This window comes from Neomonachus schauinslandi, chromosome 10 (assembly GCF_002201575.2).
Source record: "Neomonachus schauinslandi chromosome 10, ASM220157v2, whole genome shotgun sequence".
Classification (NCBI taxonomy): Eukaryota; Metazoa; Chordata; class Mammalia; order Carnivora; family Phocidae; genus Neomonachus; species Neomonachus schauinslandi.
The window spans coordinates 116,971,959-116,983,999 of record NC_058412.1 but is presented as its reverse complement, the minus strand read 5'-3'; positions in this window follow the sequence as shown (position 1 = coordinate 116,983,999).

Sequence of the window (12,041 nt, the reverse complement as noted above, 5' to 3'; positions counted from 1 at the left end):
ATCACCTCCCAAGTAAATTCCTTGCCCTGAATATTTTGGCCCAGCATCTGCTTCTGGAGGAACCCATGCTAAAACAACTTTAAACAAGACACGTATATACTTCCTACACCTCTGTACTCTGGTCACCCTTGCCTGGATGTCTTCCTCTCTCTCATTTGCTTCCCTCACAGACTCTGGGGCCTGTAGACCATAGTGGCTCAATTGGGATCTGCCTGGCATAGTATAGACCAGCCCCATCAGATGCCCTCTTTCTTGGTACTCTGCCTCTATTAATATGACCCAAGATGTCTTTCATCCAGAACAGTGCTATCCAATAGAACCTTCTTCAGTTATGAGAATGTTCTGTATCTGTGCTATCCAATTCAATATCCATGGGTCACACGTGTCTATTGAACATTTGAAATGTGTCTGGTATAACTGAGGAACTGAATATTTTATTTATTTATTTATTTATTTATTTATTTATTTATTTATTTATTTATTTTCAATAGAGCTATGCAGTTGGTGGCTACTGTATTGGAAACTCAGCTCTGGGACATGCCTTATCCCCTGTAGGCTGCTAAGTTTCCCAGAACTCAAGCCTGATGAACTGTGAGAAGGGCAACCAAGTGGACCCAGCTCTCTGCACCCAGCTCAGTGATAGGGTCCACCAGAGCTTCCTCAGGTAGGTCACCCAGGGCACCAGGGAACTCAGCAGTGTGAGCCGCCTACAGATCCCATCATTAACTTCCCCCTTCTATAAATGCACCATCCTTCAACTGCTCCCCACCCCTTGTAGCTGGAGCAGACAACCTTGAGGGAGGAGCCAGGATAGTTAGTCTGGGCATGGGGTTGGGCCTAGAGGTGCTGAATGAGACACCTCCTATATCCACCAGCCTGTTCTTTTGGATAGTGAATTTAAAGTTTCTCCCTGGAGTTGAGGAATAAACATGTTTTTCAAATAATACAGTGTGTTGAGCCTAAAGTGCCTAGAGTTCAGGACAAAGTCAGGCTTGCAGTGGGGCCTGCTGGAAGTGATCCAATGTCTATCTTCCCTTTCCTCTGACTAAAAGAACCCTGCTATCTATCTAGGCACACAGCTGTCAGAACAAGGGCCACGTTTCTCGGTCTCCCTTGCAGCTAGATGTGGCCATGTGACTAAGTTCTATCCCATGACAGATAAGCAGAAATGATCTTCATTGTCAAATAAGTGTCTTTAAAGAGAGATGTGCTCTTCTCACCCTTTTTCTCCTTCCTGCTGGCTGAAATGCATACCCAGTGCAGGGAGGTGGGGTGGCTCTCCTGAGCTAAGAGAAGCCTGGCTGAAATGATGGTAGAGCTCAGGGTAGAAATGCCAACTAGCTCAAAACAAGGGTTTTTGTGACATTTAGGGAAGGAGAAAACAGGGCTCCTCAAAACTTCCTTTGGTTAAATAAGATGCAGTAGGTCCAAACTTTGACCCAACTCTTATGAGCTGTTAATGTTTGTCAGAGGCAAGTCTTTATTCATTGATTGATTTACGGAGTGTGTGCCATAAGCCTAGACTGGTGCTAGGCGTTGGGGATGCCACAGTAAACAGGACACTTAAGAATCTGTGCCCTCACAGAGCCTTCATTACCATTCCTGGCATTTTGTAGCTCAGTATACATTCTAAAGTGTTTTTACGGTCACCTACAGTCAAGATGGCATTGAGTTCATGCTTTAAAAAATAACCTGCTTCTCAACCAGAACTCTCACACAGTGCAGATGGAAATGCAAAATGGTGTGGCCACTTAGAAAAACAGTTTGGAAGTTTCTTGTAAAGTCAAACATACACTTAGCTTACTGCCCAGTAATCCCAGTCTTACATATTTACCCGAGAGAAATGAAAACATGTCCACACAAAGACTTGTGTATGAATGTACGTGGCAGATTTGTATATAATAGCCTCAAACTAGAAACAACCCAAATGTCCATCACTAGAAGAATGGATAAACAAATTGTGATAAATCCACAAACAAAATACTATGCATCAGTACAAAGGAATGAAGTATCAGTGTACAACCATATGGATAAACTCAAAATCACTATGCTTAGTGAGACAAGCCAAACACAAAAGAGTATCTACTGTCTGATTCAATTTATTTGAAATTGTAGAAAAGGCAAAACTAATCCACAGATAGAAAGCAGATCAGTGATTACCTGGGGCTGGGGTTTGGGGAAGAGGATTGATAGTAAAGGGGCACAAGGGAAGTTTGGCTGGGGGTGACAGGAGTATTCTTTTCTTGACTGTAATGGTGATTACATGACTATAGATTTATCAAAAGTCATGGAATTTTACACTTTAAATTGGTGCTTTAGTTGGATATAAATCATACTTCAATAAAACTGATATAGGAAAAATTAAACACATTGCCCATGAATTAGTGGGAAAAATAATCTCTGTTTATACACTGCAATAATATATAAATTATGTTTTTAAAATGAAATTACATAGCCACACTCAGAAATATGGCAAACTTCTCCTTTGGAATGGAAAGAGATGAGAAATACAAAGTAAATGGAGGCTGAAGGCTCGGACCTGCCAGGCTCCAGAGCCAGAAGTGACTAGGAATTCAAGTCCTGCAGAGTAAATGGGACCAAAAGGATTCTTTGAGAACTGGAGGCCTAGCATCAGACTCACTGCTTAAAACTGTATCTGAGGTAACAGGGGGAACAGATGCAGATCTGGAAAGTGGGATCGGAGTTAAGCCACCCTGACTCATTAACCTCCTCTGTGATATCTCTGATATCACCCAAAACTGGGGATCGTGAGCTACATTTAGAAAGCCTGGATTGGGACTTGAGTCCCCAGGGTCTGGGTTTAAACAAGTGCAAAGAAAGAAAATGGACAGAAAGATTCCTCTTAAAAATAAGCTTGTGAAGAAAACTGACACTGAGACGGTCAGTAAACTAAACTCTTAACAAATGGATTCATTTGTGATAAGTGCAAGTAAAAAGAGCAATCTGGAAATGACTCTAAAAATAAGTTTAAGACTTTAACAAAGGTAAAGGAATTACTTCCTTTCCTATAAAAAGGAAAAAGTTATGAAGTAAAACAGAATTAACTATTTTTTTGAAGATTTTATTTATCTATTTTAGAGAGAGAATGCGTGCCCGTGTGCATGGGGGGGGAGCAGAGGGGGAGGGAGAAGGAGAGGGAGAGAATCTCCAGCAGACTCCACAACTGAGCATGGAGCCCACACAGGGCTCAATCCCATGACCCCGAGATCATGACCTGAGCCAAAACCAACAGTCGGACACTTAACTGACTGAGCCACCCAAGCACCCCAAAACAGAATTAACTATCAATGTGAAAAAGAAACAATGAGAAATATTAAAAATAAAAAATACCATTATTGAAGTGAATTCAAATAGAATAAACTCTAAATCAGACACATTTGAAGAGACGATTAGTGAATTGATAGATATTCCTGAGCAATTCACCCAAAGAGAGAGATAAAGAAATGGAAAATATGAAAGAGCAGTTAAGACATAGTAAATAGATTGAAAGATTCCAACATATGTGTAATAGAAATTCTAGAAGGATAGAATAAAGGATATAATGGAGTTACAATATTTAAGATATGGTGGCTGAGAATATTTCAGAACCAAAAAGAAAGTCCTCAGATGAAAAACACATACCAATGGTTAAAACAGGGTGGTAAAAAATAAATATCAAACAGAAAAATTGTAATGATAGAGCAGAATGTCAAAGACAAAAAGAAAAATCTTAAGAGTTACAAAAGAATAAAGACAAATTGCCTATGAAAGAATTCCAATTGAGCTGACAGCAGATTTCTCATCAACAGCAATGGATGACAGAGACGAGAGAGTAATATCCTAAACATGCAGAGGGAAAAGCATAATCAGGGGTGCCTGGGTGGCTCAGTCGGTTAAGTGTCTGCCTTCAGCTTAGGTCATGATCCCAGGGTCCTGGGATTGAGCCCCACATCAGGCTCCCTGCTCAGTGGGGAATCTGCTTCTCTCTCACCCTCTGCCCCTCCCCCTGCTCATGCTTTTGCTCTCTCTCTCTCTCAAATGAATAAAATCTTAAAAAAAAAAATATTTAAAGAAAAGCATAATCAACCTCCCTCAATACACAGCTAGAGGAATATTGAAAAAGAAGAGCAAATTACAGGCATTTTCAGACTTTCATAGATTAAGAGAGTTTACCACCCATATCCTCATTGAAAGGATTAATAAAGCACATACTTCAGCAAAACAGAAAGTGAAAGAAGAAAATCACTGAGTCAGAAATTGGTAAAATACATTGGTAAATCTAATGAATTTCTGATCATACAAATATCAACTTTTGTGAAAAACAGTGTAATTAAAATTCTAGGCAATAACAAGGAAGATGGGGTGGGGCACAGTTCAACTGATAGTTACACTGTGTTAAAGGGGTTTCTTGTCAAGAGGAAAATAGAGATACTGAATAACTTTAGACTGTTAAGAAAATACATAGCTAAATAAGTATGTTAAAAATTAAAATAAAACCACTAAAAGAAATGTGACTTACAGCCTTCGAATAAATGGGGAGGAAAAGGGATGGGGTTCTGAAGAACCCTATTCATCAAAAGTCAAGAAAGAAGAAAAAAAATTAAACTAACCACACATGCTCTTCACCCTGCCCCCCACCAAATCTCATGGTAATAGGAAAAATACACATAACACACACACAAAATAAGATGGCAGAACAGAAATCCAAATAAATCAGTAATCACAATAAATGTAAGTGGACTAAACTTATCTATTAAAGACAGAGACTACTGGTTGAATTTTTTAAAAAATAAAATAAAAATCCAGCTATAAGCTCTGTATAAGAGATACTATGCTTAAGACAATGATACACAAATATTCAAAATAGACAAAAAAGATATCCCAGGCAAATACTAACCAACGAAAACTGGTCTAACAATGGTTAATATCAGGCAAATTAGAATATAATGCCAAAAGCACTACTGAGGATAAAGTGAATCATTATATTCATGATGAAACCAAGAATCCTATCAAGAAGGTGAAAACTTATGAACTTAACGCCTTCCCTAGAATTTGAATGGAATCCTTTTGCAGCTACACTTATTCAAGGATTGATGGTTCATTAAACTGAATCTTTGTGCAGGCTTAGGTCCCTTAATGTGGAAAAAGATGAGGCATGAGGACAAAGGGAGATTAAAAAATAAGGTTGCTTACTAAATTATTAACCATAAAGCTATGGGCTAAATCAACATAACTGCAACTAGAACAATAAAGGCCTAGCACACCCTAAATCACTTGTGGTACATTTGCATATTAAATGAGAACATTTATGTAACTGTAGCCTAGAAGATGGTCTTTATTAAAATGTGCCCACAGTTAACACTTCCAGAAACCAAACTCATGTGGCTCCAAATGCAACTCAGAAAGCCTAACCTACTCTTTGTGGCAGGAGTGGAGATAGTAAAAGGGCTGAGTTGTGGTTGAAGGAGATATGGGAGACTCAAGAAAGCTAGGGCATTTGACAAAAATCACATTTGACAACCTTGTAGACAAGAAAGATGAATGAGCTGGATGAGGCACAATTAGGTAAATTTGCCTTGGGTCCCAAAGGGCAGCTGATTAATAGATGCTGTTAAGCAGGAAGAGAGTTCTTAATTGTAGAGTTCTATAAGCCAGGCTCAAATCCTGGGTCCCTCGTTTATTTACCAGCTAGGTAACCTTGGGAATTTTTTTATTTCTCTGGGTGTCAGTCTCCCCAGAGAGAGATAGCTGCCCATTTCAAGGATTGTTGTAAGAATTAAATGGAACAACTCATTAAAGTACTCAGCACATAATAAACACTCAACAAGTGATACTTCCCGTTCTCTAGAATATGGAGAGAGTTTAGGAGCCACCTATATGATACAAGTTTCAGAGTTTTGGTAACTTGAAGTTCAACAGTATAAAATAGCAGTTTGTAATTTGGGCTGCAATAATAGGAGCATGCTGTTGATATTGAGAGAGGTGATAGTTCTGCTTAACACTAGTCAGACCCCAGCCTGAGTAGTGGTTTCATCTGGGGAAGCCATGTTTTTATAGGGACCTAGACCAGTGGTTCTCAAATGGTGGTCCCCAAGACCAGCAGCATCAGCATGATGAGGGAATTTGTTAGAAATGCAAATTATGGGGACGCACTCCAGCCTTATTGAATCTGAAACTCTCAGAGTGGGACCTAGAAATGTACGTGTAACAACAAATGTTAACAAACATTAGCATGATTCTGATGCATGCTGAAGTTTGAGAACCACTGACCTAGATAGACATACATGTTAGGGGTGGATACAGATCTCAAAACCATGTCTCTTGAGCCCAGTTGAAGGACCTGAAGATGTTCAGCCTCAAGGAAAGGAGATGTGACCAATCTAAATAAGGGTCAGAAAGGAAGAAGGAGCTGACTTGTTTCTCCATGTTACTCCAGCAATGATTCACATCAAGCATGGAAAATGTGAGGGAACAGAAATAACATGGTAGGTTAAAGAAAGTGTTCTTGTCTGCAAGTAATTGACAACTGGCCTAAATCGTAAGAGATTTATTCACTGATGACAGGAATCCAGGGGTAGGGAAGTTCTTATCTGACTCATTCACCAGATCACCCACATCCTCAGTTGCTTCTACATCTCAAGTGGATCAGCCGCTCTCTGCATGGTTGCCCAATGGTAGAAGAAATTCCCAGCACACATGCTCAGACACTAAGAAGCAGAGGAAGAAAGTATGACTTCCTTGTGCCTCCTCTTAAGAAACCTTTTCCAAGAGGGGCTCCACTCTCCCTCCAGCAGATGTCCCCTCAAATTTCATTGTGAACGTAACACGCCAGGTCACATGACACTTCCTAAGCTAGTCCCCAGCTAGGATAATGCAATTGCCAGCATTGTCTTGGACCATGGTTTATCTACCTCTTCTGGGCCGTGGACCCCTTTGGCAGTCTGGAGAAACCTATGGACCCCTTCTCAGAAGACCGTTTTTAACTGCATAAAATAAAATGATAGGATTACAAAGGAAACCAATTATTTTGAAATACAGTTTCCGAAATATATTTTTGAAAACGTGTGATATAGGAATAAACACGCTTCTTTTATTAGTGCATTAAATAACAAATTCTAGCAGCAGATCTAATAACAGCCATAATTCTGAAGTGGTGATGAGTGTGAACAATGTTCTGAGATACTGCAATAACTTTTGTGATATGAAAACATTTGTGATTTCTATTGGGGACAAAGTCACAAAGTTCCTGCTAACACTACTGTGGTTTCTTGCTTACATTCATAATAGAAGGAAATGCTAAATTTCAGGTGGAGATTAGTGAAAATAGAGATGGAGGGGTTTTTTTTTCCCCACTCAAGTTTGTGAATCCCATGCATACCATCCACGGATCCCTGATTGGGGTGATCTGTGGACTCCACGTGAAGAGCCCCTAGCTTAGATTAATCAAGATTCACACGCTAAGGCTGGGAGTGGGCAAGCCTTCAATGAGACAAGTGGCCTCAAACAAGCGTAGATTCCTAAGCTAAATCAGGGCCAAATCAAGCAAAACAAGAAATGGGAGTGGGGAGGGGATGGCAGAGAAGCGTGGAGGAAGAGTGGCTCCAGCATCTGCTCCATGTAGTGTCAAGGACTCCTTCAGAAGGAGAACCCTCCTCACTACCGGAAGGTGAGACCTGGTTAAGGCCACTCACACCCCACACGGTGCACATTCCAGGATTCCCTCCATTTTATTTACTTTTGTTTCCTGGTTGGTTTTTGAAAAATATCTCTATGCATATCAAGTTACAGGTGTAATACTTGCCCTTTACAAATATTTAGCCTACTGGGGTGTGTCCCTTCTATTCCTCTCCTTAGGAGAGACCGCAGTTCTCAGCTTGATGGTGTCTTTTCAGACAACTTACTATGCACGCATGGTATCCCAACAGCTCACAAGCGAGCATGCCGGGAAGCTTGTGAGCAATGCAGATTCCTGGGCCCCGCCCTCACTTGTGTGGGTGAATGAAAGCAGCTTCAGTGTGCCAAAAGCTAATTTCACGGTATCCCCTTAAATTCTCCCCCCAATTTTTTAAGATTGTCAAGGTTGTTTGGAGAGAGCAGTTTGTTAGACTGTCTCGGACTGAAAGTGTAGATTCACCTATCTGGTGCTAATGATTCCATGTTGAAGGATTTCCCACACACCTAAAATACCTCATGTGTGCTGAGCAGTTCATAGAACCATATTTGGAGAATCATCACCTGTAACGGCAAATCACTAGAAATAACTTAGCTGTCCATCAGTAGGTGAGTCCTTAGGGTAATTGTGGTGCATCCAGGTGCTGGAATGCTCTTCAGTTAGCAGCCAAAATGAGCGCTGGTAAGAAGCAAGGCCTGTTGCTTGTGGTTGAGTGAAACAAACACCCACTTTTATATAAAAAGTATTATTTTTTAGTTATTCATGTCTATTTCTTTAAAGGATCATATGGTAGAGTTTTTCTCGAACCACCGTCCATTGGCCACCTCCATCAGAATCCCATTGGACATACAGATTTCTGGGCTCCGCTCTGGAACTACTGGGTCAGAATCTCCAGGGATAGAGCCCCAAAACCTGGGTTGCTCACAAGCTCCCCAGACTCAGATGCCCAGGTTTGGGCGAAGTGTGGGCCTGGGCGGGCAGCAGACCGCACTCATTTCCAGAGTCCCTGGTGGGGCTCTTGAGTCCCTCCCCATCTCCCCCTGGACCAGGCCCCTATCATCCCCTGCCCCCAACCTCATTCCTTATTCAGGTGCGGGGATGATTTTGGAACTGGCCCTTGCCCTCTTAGGTAGCTAATCACATAGCCAGCACTTGTCAGGACTAGGAGTATAGTCAGTCTTGCCCTGAACCAGGAGGGCCAGCCCTTGGGTTGAAACTTAGTGGACACGCTCTCACCTCCTAAAATGGGAGCACTCCTGCCTCACACTCTGAATCCTGGGGTAAATTAGGACCAAGAAGGGGACAGAAGCCTTGTCCTTACTGTCAGTTACCCCATCCCCATGCTGCACAGGGCAGGAAGGGAAGCTCTAGGACAGGGTCAGCAGGGGAGCCCTGAGAGGGGCACTGAGAGCGGGCCAGGCAGCCAGGGTGTGGGAGGGGTTGGGGCCAGAATTCAGGGCCTTGGAGACCAAGGGAGCTGGGGGCTGGAGATGTAAGAGTATGAGAGTTGAGCAAGAGTATGGGAAGATGTCCCTGGCCAGGGGTCTGCTCTCTTTCCCCATCACAGAACCACCTGGGGGCACTAGCTATTGATGTGGGCAGGGATCTGAAGGCCAAGAGGGGCCTGGGACATCTGAATTTATAATAAGCCCACCACCGCCCTATTATTCGTAGGGCGGGGCATAAAGGGGACCGTGGCCTGCAACTAACCTGGGGGTGTGCAGAGGTTTATCTGAGACTTTAGGACAGGACTAGGTATGATTGTTAGGAACTGCCCTCCCCCAGGACTCACGTTTCTTTCCTGCCCTTCACACCCACCCCCCAGGCTGCCCTGGGGAGGGGCACAACTTGGCTCTGGCTTCCATATAAAAATCACAGCAATATTAATAGGAGTCAGAATTTCCTGGGGGCCTCCGTGTGCCTGTTGTGGGCCCGTGGGCACTGTGCTGTAGTCAGGAGCACCTCCTTTCTCTCAACAGATTTATTGAGATATAATTCACACACTATACAGTTCACCCATGTAAAGTGTACAATTCAGCGGTTTTTAGGATATCCGCAGAGTTGTGTGTCCATCACCACAATCAATTTTAGAATATTTCAATCACCTGCAAAAGAACCCCATAGCCATTAGCAGTCACCACCCACTCTACTCTCCCCTGGCCCTGGCAACCACCATCTGCTTTCTATCCCTGTGGATATTCCTATTCTGGACATTTCATATAAATGCCATCATACAATATGGGACCTTTTGTGTCTGGCTGCTTTCTCTTAGAATAATGTTTCCAAGGTTCATCTATGATGTAGTATGGGTCAGTACTGCGTTCCTCTTTATTGCCAAATAATATTCCAGTGTCTAGATATGCCACATTCTATCCACCCATTCATCAGTTGATGGGTGCTTGGGTTGTTTCCACTTTTTAGCTATTGTGCATAATGCTGCTAAGAGTATTCATGCACACGTTTTTGTGTGAACATAGGTTTTCAGTTCTCTTGAGTATATATATACACAGGAGTGGAATTGCTGGGTGATACAGCAACTCTATGTTTAACATTCTGAGAAACTGCCAAACTGTTCTCCCAAATGGCTGTATCACTTTATAATCCCACCAGCAGAGCATGAGGGTTCCAGTTAGGCCACATCTTTGTCAACACTTGTTATTATCTGTCTTTTTTATTCATGCCATCCTAGTGTGTGCAAAGGGGTATTTCTTGATTTTGATTTGTATCTCCCTGGGAGCCTCCCCATTTTACAGAAGAAGAAACTGAGGCTCAGAGATGTGAGGAACCTTGCTGGAGATCCTGAGGATGTCCCTATGGATATAGGGACAGTGTGGGTGGTGGGCCGTGGTTCCTGTAGGTGCCAAGGGGGGACCAGCTGGGTGTGCTGGCTGTGAGGGTTTCACCTGAGCGCCCCAGAAGGACACACCCTCAGGCAGATTGTCAGCAGGACTGTGGTGGGTGGGACTCTTGTCTGGGATGAGCCAAGGGAAATCCAAGCCCAGGGCACGAGGGGAGAAGTGGTGACATTCCATGGGTGGGGTGGGAGTTTGGGGGGTGGTCCAGATCCTGCAGAGCAGAGTTCCACAACTGGGTGACCTTGAGCAAGCTACTTAACCTCTCTGATGCTGTTTGCTCAACTGTAAGAAGGTGCTGGTGATACCTGATGGGGGCAAACGAGATCCCTACCGTGCTGTGCCTCAACCTCAGGAATCTCATGCTCGCGCACACCAGGAGACACGGGCGAGAATGCCTTCGGCACTGTTGCCGAGCACCCAGACGGGAACACAAATTCTTGTCAACCGTAGAATGAATCAATAAGTTAAATTGTGGGATATTCATGCAGTAATAAAAGTGGACAAATTACAGACATGCAACAACATGGATGAATCTCACAGAGTGGTGCATGCAAGGATGGATGTGATATGATTCCATGCATAGAAAATTCTAAATGATAGACAAAACTCAACTATATTGCTTAAGATGACATACATATAGGTAGTAAAGCTATAACAAGAACATGAAAAATGTGCTGGAGGGCCGTGTTTGGTAGGTGATGGGCTCACCTTTATTTGCTTTCTAATGTATTTATTGACAAAACAGTGTAAACGTGTCTTACGCACTCCTCTGTATGTGTGACTATCTCAAAATCTCAGAACAATTCAAGCACCGGGTAACTGGACAAAGGCCGGTTTCCCCTCACCCTCTCTTTGTGCCCCAGCCAGCTCTTGTTCTGTGCTGGGGGGTGGGGGACAGGGAGCAGGAGGGAGAGGGGGCTGAGGGAGGCTGGGTGTGGGCTGACCCCTCCCCCACCAGACCCAAATGCCCCAGAAAGACACCGCCCAGAGGTTTCTTTAAACCACTTTATTCAGGTTGGCTGGTAGTCACGGATTGGATCATGTGTACAGGGTTACCCACACAGCCCTGGGCAGAGCCCTCGGCCTCTCCCACATCCCAACTCCATCACTGAGGGGCGGCCAGAGGTTTGAGCCAGTTCCCCCTCCAGGCGGCCCAATAGAAATATTTACAAATTGCCAGGGGGTGGGTGTCCCCCAATCGGGAATTGTGAGGGGATTGGTATGGGGGGGCCTTTGGCTCCCAACAGCCCCAGGCCCTTGGGTGGGCATGGCATGGGCCCCGGAGGGGGCTGGGACATTGGGAGCTGGCAGAGGGGGGCTCCTGGGAGAGCCTCGAAGACCCTGGAAGGGGTCCTGCTGGTGCAAAACTCTGCATAGGGCCACTGGGTCAGAGGGGAAAGGCCCTCCTTCGGACTTGCCATGTGAAAGAGCAGATTCCTGGTCCCCCCACCTCTGCGGAGAGTGGGACAGGGAGCTGTTTCTTATGTATAAGGAAGCTGAACATGAAGGACAAC